Raw genomic sequence first — 9,318 nt, 5'->3', positions numbered from 1 at the left:
GGCCCAATCAGAGTCACTGAAGTCGAGAACCTGAATTTCTGATTCCCTTGGAAAGAAAAGTCCTTTGCCGGGACTAGTTTTCAGATATCGTAACACATGCTTGGCAGATTGAAGATGAGATTCAGTAGGAGATGCCATGAATTGACTTAATTGTTGAGTGGCATACTTGATGTCCGGTCGAGTGGTGGTGAGATAGATAAGACGGCTAACCAAATGATGATATACAAAAGGGTCGGATAGCAGGGGACTTTTGTCTTGATATAGTCTTGTGGTACTATCCATTGGAACAGAGGCAGGTTTAGCACCTAATAAACCAGAATCCTCCAAAAGATCAAGACAATATTTTCTCTGAGATAAGCAAATTCCCTTCTCTGATTGAGCAACTTCAATACCCAAAAAATATTTTAATGGGCCCAAGTCTTTAATTCGAAAGTGTTGGTACAAAATAGACTTAATGGCAGCAAGTTCAGAAATGGAATTACCCGTGAGAACAATGTCGTCAACATAGACTAAAAGGATAGAAATTTGATCACCAATGAATTTGACAAATAAACTATAATCAGATGAGGTCTGCTGATATCCATGAGATAGCAAAAGATGAGAAAGTTTGTCATACCACATACGACTAGATTGTCATAAACCATACAGTGACTTTAGTAGCTTACAACATTGATTCGGTTGAGGAGATATAAATCCGGGTGGCAGAGTCATATAAACATCTTCAGAAAGATTCCCATGTAAGAAAGCATTATTGACATCCAACTGATGTATAGGCCAATGCTTCATAGAGGCCAATGCCAAAACTAATCTGATAGTGGCAGGCTTGACAACAGGGGAGAAAGTTTCCAAGAAATCAACACCTTCATTTTGAGTGAACCCTTTAGCCACAAGGCGTGCTTTATATCGATCAACTGAACCATCAGGCTTGCGTTTGATGCGATAGACCCATTTACAGCCAACTGGCTTAACCCCTGCAGGGCAATCAATAAGACGCCAAGTTTTGTTCAGCTCAAGAGCATCCAACTCATCTTTCATAGCACTACGCCAATTAGAGTGTTGATTGGCGTCCTTAAAAGATTTTGGCTCAATGTCAGAATGTAGAGATAAAAGAAAATTTTTATGTGAAGATGAAAGAGAAGAAAAAGACATGACTGAAGATAAAGGATACTTGCACTTTGAGGGAGATTGATTTGTAGAGATGAGAGAGGAATTACACAAGTAATCAGAGAGATATACTGGAGATCGGTGAGGCCGGTCGGAATGACGAGGATGGGGTTGCTCAGGTGGTGAAGAAGGTGACGGGGGGTGAGAAGGTGATGGTGGACTGGTGTCTAGTGTTGAAAGTGATTCGGTGGTCATGGGTTCAACTTGGTTAGGAAACGATAGTGAGGAAGAAGGAGAGGTTGTTGGAGAAAATAAAGAACCAGGTGGAGTTGGGTCAATGGGTATAGGTGAGGGTTCAACTGGAAGACTAATTGAATCTTGTTTTTGAGAAGGTGTGTTTGGCAATGTTGGGCTGAGTGTCTGGAATTGGACATTTTTTGTGACTAAGGGCAATATCTTTTCATAAAAAATCATGTTTTTAGAAATCTCAATTCTTTTATCTTCTAAAACATAAACAATATACCCTTTAAAACTAGATTGAAAGCCAATAAATACAGCCTTTTTGGCTCTTGGATCAAATTTTGATCTGTTTGCCATTTGGGTAGAAACAAAACATAAGCATCCAAAAACTTTAATGTCATGATAATTTGGTGGATGATTGAATAAAATCTCAAATGGTGTTTTAAAATTAATTGCGGATGATGGAACTCTATTAAGTAAATAAATAGCATGTCTAACAGTATAAGACCAAAAAGATGATGGTAAATTAGATTGAAACATAAGAGCACGAGCTATATTCAAAATATGTTGATGCTTGCGTTCTACCCTTCCATTTTGTTGAGGAGTTTCAACACAATTACGTTGATGAATAATGCCCTTTGAAGCATAAAAATCAGGTAAAATAAATTCTGGTCCATTATCGGAACGAATAGTTTTGACTTTGGAGTTGAATTGTGTTTCAATTAAAGTAATAAATTTTTTTATTTAATTTTGTACTTCTCCTTTTGATTTTAATAAAGTAACCCATGTAAAGCGGTTAAAATCATCAACAACAGTAAAAAAATATTTATGATTATGAATAGAATTTTGTCGAAACGGACCCCAAATATCAAAGTGTAATAAATCAAAACTTGCATTGACTTTGTTAAAACTTTGAGAAAATGAAAGTTTCTTTTGTTTAGAAAGATGACAAATGTCACAAGCCTCGTCATGATGCATAGAGATAAAAGGAAATTGTTTATGTAAATGATTAAGTCTTTGCCCAGAAAGGTGTCCTAAACGAAAATACCATATATTAGAAGGTGTAATGGGTGGAGATTGGATGGAATTTATGGAGTGTGTAGTGGATGAATTTTTACTGAAATTGGGTTCAAAGACATATAATCCCTCTCTCATTCTGGCCAAATCAATTGTCCCCAAATTGTTGCTATGTAGAGTGCAAGAAGAAGATGAAAAAGTGAGTTCACATATGAGTGCTGAAGTAATTTTGAAACGGAGATAATATTAAAGTTGAAATGAGGTAAATAAAGAACATCATGAAGAATCAAGGATGGTGAAAATTGAACGATGCCTTTATAAGAAACAGTAGTTTGAGAACCATTTGGTAAATGAACAATAATAGGAGAAATTTGTGTGTAAGAAATAAACCAAGACAAATTTGATGCAATGTGATCTGTGCCACCAGAATCAATGATCCAAGTATTCAAGAATGAATCTCGATCTGAAGAATTGTTAATAGTAGAAAATGTATTGAAAGAACAAAGATAATGAGTAGTTGGACTTGGCAAAAGCTCAAGTTGGTTTGAAGGACGAGCTTCTTCGTTGAAAGGAAGTGCCATAAAAGAAAAGTGTTGGGCTGACGAAAGGTCCAAAAGAGGCTCCGGATGAAGTTGCTGGTGTGCCCTTTCTCCTTGATCCATGGATGTCAACAGAGCTCAAGAGGAGCTCTGATACCATAATAAAATTGTGAAAGAATAGGAAAATTTTATTGATTGTTGATTGAATGAATTGTGAACTATGAAGGTAAAACTAAGTATATATAGAGTATTGGCCTATGAAGGATAAAAGTAGATAAAGATAAGATAGAGATAAAGATAAAGATAACTATAAGATAAGATAAAGACTAAATTATAATTTAATTTGTGTATTTTGTTGGGCTAAATTTGTGGGCCGTGAGACGTCTTTATTGTTGTCATGGGCTAAGGTGGAAGAGTGGTTTAATATAAATCATGCTGCTCTTGGCTTATTTCTCATCCAAATTACGTCTTTAATTATCACTATAAACATCTTTAGAAGAACGATATAAGGTGGAAAAAAATATCTGAGCGCGTAAGCAACATGACAACTCGACAAAAAAAGCGTGAAGAGCTTGACGAGAGGGCAAAGCAAGGTGAAACCGTGGTTCCTGGTGGTACTGGTAGCAAGAATCTAGAAGCTCAAGAGCACCTTGTTGAAGGTATGCAATTGATTTGTGTTATTTAAATTATTTTTTATTAATAATAATATAAATTCAATTCTATTAATAATAATATAAATTTAATTTTAATTTTTTTTAACGAGAGTACATAATACATAAGATATAAATTTTAATAAATATTTTAAAAAAATTTATATATTTTTTATGTATTTTTATCATCACAATTGAGTCTAATTAAATTATTACTAATAAAAAATAATTTAATAATTTAAATAATAATTTACATTATTTGTATAATCCTTTTTAAGTGTATGTTGTTTTATTTAAAAATTTTTTAATATATCATACTATTATTTTTTAAGAAATTTAAATGAGTAAGAAGAAGAGACAAATTTTTTACGTTCTTCTTCTTTTTTTAATCAATTTTTGTGTGGAAATTTTTTTTTTTGGGATGAACAAATCTGAATTCTAGACTTAGAAGCTCGTTTTAATATATGATACTATTTGTTTAAGAAAACTTTAAAACCGATAAAAAACATGAATTCTATTACTTATTACTTTTTGAAAATAAAAAAATGTTCTTTATACTTCTAAGATGATCTTTTCGATCATATTAGTATCACTTATGGATATAACTAAAAAGTATAGGAAGGAGCAGAGGAGGTCAGACTAGGAAGGAGCAGCTGGGATCAGAAGGATATTATGAGATGGGTACAAAAGGAGGGCAGACTAGGAAGAAGGAACAGATAAGGACTGCGGGCTACCAAGAAATGGGACGTAAAGGAGGTCTCTCTACCATGGATAAGTCTGGCGGAGAGCATGTTGCTGAGGAAGGCATCGATATTAATGAATCCAAGTTTATCAACGAAGAAGAAAAATAGATGTTATGAAGTTGTTGTCTTGATGCATGTTCCCATACTTAGTTGCTAATAATGTCATTGTTCTCATACTTAGTTCCTCGTACTATCGTTGTTAGGATTTATATGTTGTTTTGTGTCTACTGTTTGTATTGATTTATTTTCAGTTGTCCTTCTACTTAGTTGCTAATAATGGAATTTGTTAAAATTTATATATTATTGTTTTGTGTGTGTACTGTTTGTGTCTCTTTATCTATAAAAAGACAGATGCTATAAAGTTGTTGCTTTGATTGTTATTTTCGATTTATCTAAGTTTATCATATTCAAGCGCTACATTACTATACCTCTTGTCTTCGTTTTTTATTATAACTTAGCAATATTTTAATTTTTATCTTAATATTAAAGAGATAATTTAAGATGAAGGCAATTTATATATTTAAATAAAATAAAATTTAAAATTATGTATTTATAATATTTGTAAAATATTATATTTTAGTGTTAAATTTAATCTATTTAAATTGCCAACATAAATTGATAAAGACTTACCATTTATAAATAAAAAATATTTAAAATTTAAATAGAGGATATAACGTAAAAAAGTTAATACAAAAATCATAAATATGTACAACAGTTTATGTACAATAATTTTTTAATTTTTTATTTGATCTATTTTAGTTTGTATGATTAGTGACATCAGTTTTTAGAATAAATTCTTTGTTTCAATGAGCTAGTTATTTATTATTTAATATTAAAAATATGTTACTTTTAAGAAAAATTAAACACTAATATTTTTATAAAAATATATAAAAAAATAAAATAGATTGTATATCAAAAATAAAAAATAATATAAAATACACTAATAATTTAGCATATTAACCTAAATGAATATTAAATTAAATTATAAAATTATAATAAATTATATAAGCTCTATACAAAATTAGTATATAAGGATATTATTATTTCTGTTTTATATATATATATATATTTTATCAAATGTTATTTTTTAAAGTATGTTTAATTTTTTTTAGTACTCTTAGTATTCTATTTTAATGCGTTATATTTTTTTACAATTAAAGTTCATTTTTTTGTGTAATTTGCTCCGTCTAAACAATCAATAATTCATATTATAAAAAAATAACAATAATAAAGATAATATACAAAAATAATAATTATAAAATTATACAATATTAAACAAAAAATTATATATTTTAGTATTTTTTAATAATTAATTTGTCAATTAATTGTGACCAGAAATAAATGAAAAAACCAAATTTTTTTATTTTTGAAGATAAATAAAAAAATTAATTATAATAAATTTAAATAATTATGTTTATAAACATACTTTATAACATTTTAATTTTAAGAATGGATTTGTTTTTACATCCTGAATTTTAATTTTAACCTTTAGCATTTATTTATCTTATCATAAATTCATAACATAATTCAAAACATTCTTACTCATAAGTATATATATAATTTTAAGCTATTGTATTAGTTAGTAGTTATTTAGTCTCAAATAATAAGCATTATTCGCCAATGAGTTATAGCTTAAATGGCATAGTCTCTCCATATTCAATTAAGAGGTTGCGGGTTCGAGTCTCCTATCTTTGGTAAAAAAAAAAAATTATTAGTCACAAAAAAAAACCTAGGTCGTAGCTTGAAATCCAAAATCGTTTCCAAGAATTTTTTGCATTCAAATTCATTCCTAACATTAAATTTGATTTTAAAATTATTTTTCGAACAAAAATACCCTTACATTGCTGCCACAAGAACATATCATTGTCATCTTCTTCGAACCTGAGAAGAACTTGTGTACTGCTGTAGCACCTGAACCTGAAAATGCAATCACTGTTGCAATTGCTATTGCGTTTTTCTCCAACAAGACCATAAAATCGAGCTGTCAGGCGAGCTTCATCCCCGTAGGAGCCTCCACCGGCGTTGTTATAGCAGCATCAACATCCACCGATAACGTCATAGCCTTGGAACCACAACCACCCCCTCCTCCATCACCTTCCTCCATCACACTTAGAACCCAAGAAAAGCAAAAGATATAAGGAAGAAAATTAAATTTTTCTCACACACAAGTCCCAAATTCCTTTCTTTCCTCTTACCTGAAAATAGAAAAATACCAAAAGATGATTGATGTAAGAGAGGAGAATGAAGAGAGATAAGAATGGAGGTTTTATATTCAATTTTGAATTTCGGGATATGGAAGATGGAGCGTTGATGAAGCAATAACTGAGAGGATATTGGGTCAATGATGACTAACCGAAGCAAGAAAGGTGGAAATGGAGTGGGGATTAATGATTGGGGATGGTTGAATTTGAAGACCTAATCCTAAAAGGGTCGAATAATCCAGCTAGCAAGTTTATGCAGCTTCAGGTTCATGGCTTTATGTTGCACACAATTGACAATCATTGAGTGAGATTGTTTTTGATGTATTTGAACTTTAAAGAAACAAAGGAAAAGGAAGATGAAAGAGTACAACAAACGTTGAGGTATTTTTGTCCGAAAAATAACTGAAGGACGATTTTAAATGCAAAATTTTTTAGAACCATTTTAATTTTTATCCAAATTCATAAAGAACTAAAATCCTATTTAATCCTTTCTTAAAACTACTATGAGTTTATTCCTTAACCTGTCAAATGTAGCAGCTGAAAGGGATTTGGTTAATATGTCAGTAATATGCTCATATCTTAGAATATGAACTACAGTCTACATGGAGTGTTTGATTTTTTATTTTGTCTCTCACAAATTGGATATTCAATTAAAAATATTTTGTCTTGTCATGAAGTACTGAATTAGCAATGAGAAAAACCGTGTTAATGTTATCGCAAAATATAATAGGAGCAGTGATTAAATTGACATTCAATTCTCCAAACAAATTGTCGATCCATATCATCTCAGATTTACACGATGCAAAACTTCTAAATTCAACTTCAGTGAAAGACCTGTGATAATTAATGGTTTCCTACATGACCAAGAAATCAAGTAAGTGCCAAGGAATATGCAAAAACCCGAAACTGATTTTCGGTCCTCCAAATTTGAGGTCCAATTAGAACTAGCAAACCCATATAGCCTATAATTAGTACACTTGTAAAGAGCTAAACCATCTTCGTTTGTCCCTTGCAAGTATTTTAGGATTCTCTTGAGAGCCTTCCAATATGATAATAAATGACAGTGCATGAATTGACTAACCTTACTTATAGCAAAAGATAGATTCGATCTTATAATAGTTAGATATTGAAGGGTACCAACCACTGGCCTATAGAGTTTAAGGTTTTCAAATTTTTTTGAACCAGAAGATCAACAATTGTAGTGATGAAATCCTTGGTGTTGGCATTAAAATAGCCTCTACCACACCAAGTTTTGACAATACATCGTCTATGAAAGATGCAAATGTCCAACTTTTAACCATTTTACTTTAATACCCAAGAAATAATTAAGTTGTCCTAAATATTTTAATGAAAAGACAATATCTAGCTTACAAATTATAGAATCAATTTCTAAAGAATTGTTTTTAGAAATTAACAAATCATTCTCTAAAAACTCGTTTAAGACCATACAAAGATTTATCTAGTTTGCAAATAAGATTTTTAGAATTAATTTCAAAATCTTTTGGCCGAGACGTGTAGATGGTTTGATAAATATCTCCATTAAAAAAATATTATTAAAATCGAATTGTCTTATTGTCCAATCTTTTGATATGACTTAGCTCAACACTAATCTCACTATTATAGATCTAATTATAGGATTAAATACTTGTTCAAAATAAAAATGTTCAGATTGATGAAATCTTTGAGCAACTAAATGTGCTTTACATTTTTACACACTACCATCTGAGTGCCTTTTGATAGTAAACACCTATTTGCATTCAATAATTTTGAAATTGGGTTGAGAAGGCACAAGATCCCAAATTTTGGTTCTTATCAAGACCTCATACTCATCTTGAATAGCTCTCTGCCAGTAAGAAATGTTTAAGGCAACATTAGTAGTTTTTGGTAGTTATTCTATATTATTAACCTGAATTTTTAAGACTTTAGGCTTAGAGTGTCCAATTTTAGATCTTGTGAGCATAGCATGCTCATTTCTTGTAGGAGTAGGTTTAGTAGATGTGGAGAAAGTATTATTAATTTGTGCATCAATATGAGATAAGTGTTTCTCAACTCCAGAGATGGGAATGGAATTAGATGTTACTTGAGTAGTATAGATGATGCTATTGTCTGTCGAAGTTTGAAAAGAATGAGAATTTGCATTACTATTAGTGTTGACATTGGTAGACTGAGTTGGAGACTACTGCTCCTAAATTTGGTCTTAAGGTAAGGTTAGAGATATTGTGTGAGCAGCATTATAAGTAACTCTAGGTATAGACTTAGTAGAAAATATAACATTAGCATCCAAGGAATAAAAACTGAAAAGTAGTATGTAGGTGTGATAGATGATTTATTAGTTTTAAAAAATAGTTTTGTAAAAGAATATTCGTGCTCATCAAACAGCACATTCTTAGAAAAATAAATTTTACTAGTAGATGATAGGCACTTGTATCCTTTGTGATGGTGATGATAACTAAGAAATATGATGATTATCAGTGGTTAAGAGAAAGGGGGTTGAATCTTGGACTCTTTTTAATTTTGCTTTCAACTTTGAATTTAGTTGGAATACAATAAGCTGAAAACTAGAGAGATTGTGGTTTTGTCTCTTGATGCGATAGGAGCCAAAAATGAGTAACATGCAAGAAGAGTAATAAAGAAAGTTGCAAGATAGTAGAATCAGGAGATACTTCTATTTTGTCTCCTTTAATGCAGAACCAGAAACAAAGAAGAGAAAGGATAATAACACACAGATGTATACTGATTCAGCTACTCAGTGCATCCTATATCCAGTCTCCATCACAATAGTGACGAAATTTTACTATCTTTCAACAGATTACAATTAGCAATC

General features: G+C 31.0%; 1 pseudogene; it reads left to right on the top strand.

Annotated features, from left to right (window-relative positions):
• The first annotated feature begins 3,441 nt into the window (after window positions 1–3,441).
• LOC107637978 (em-like protein GEA6) lies at window positions 3,442–4,410 on the top strand (annotated as a pseudogene).
• The last annotated feature ends 4,908 nt before the right edge of the window (window positions 4,411–9,318 follow it).

Source organism: Arachis ipaensis, chromosome B4 (assembly GCF_059453495.1).
Source record: "Arachis ipaensis isolate K30076 ecotype BB chromosome B4, ASM5945349v1, whole genome shotgun sequence".
In the NCBI taxonomy this organism is placed as follows: Eukaryota; Viridiplantae; Streptophyta; class Magnoliopsida; order Fabales; family Fabaceae; genus Arachis; species Arachis ipaensis.
Note: the sequence above shows the minus strand (reverse complement) of the source record. Positions and strands in the feature narration are given on the sequence as shown.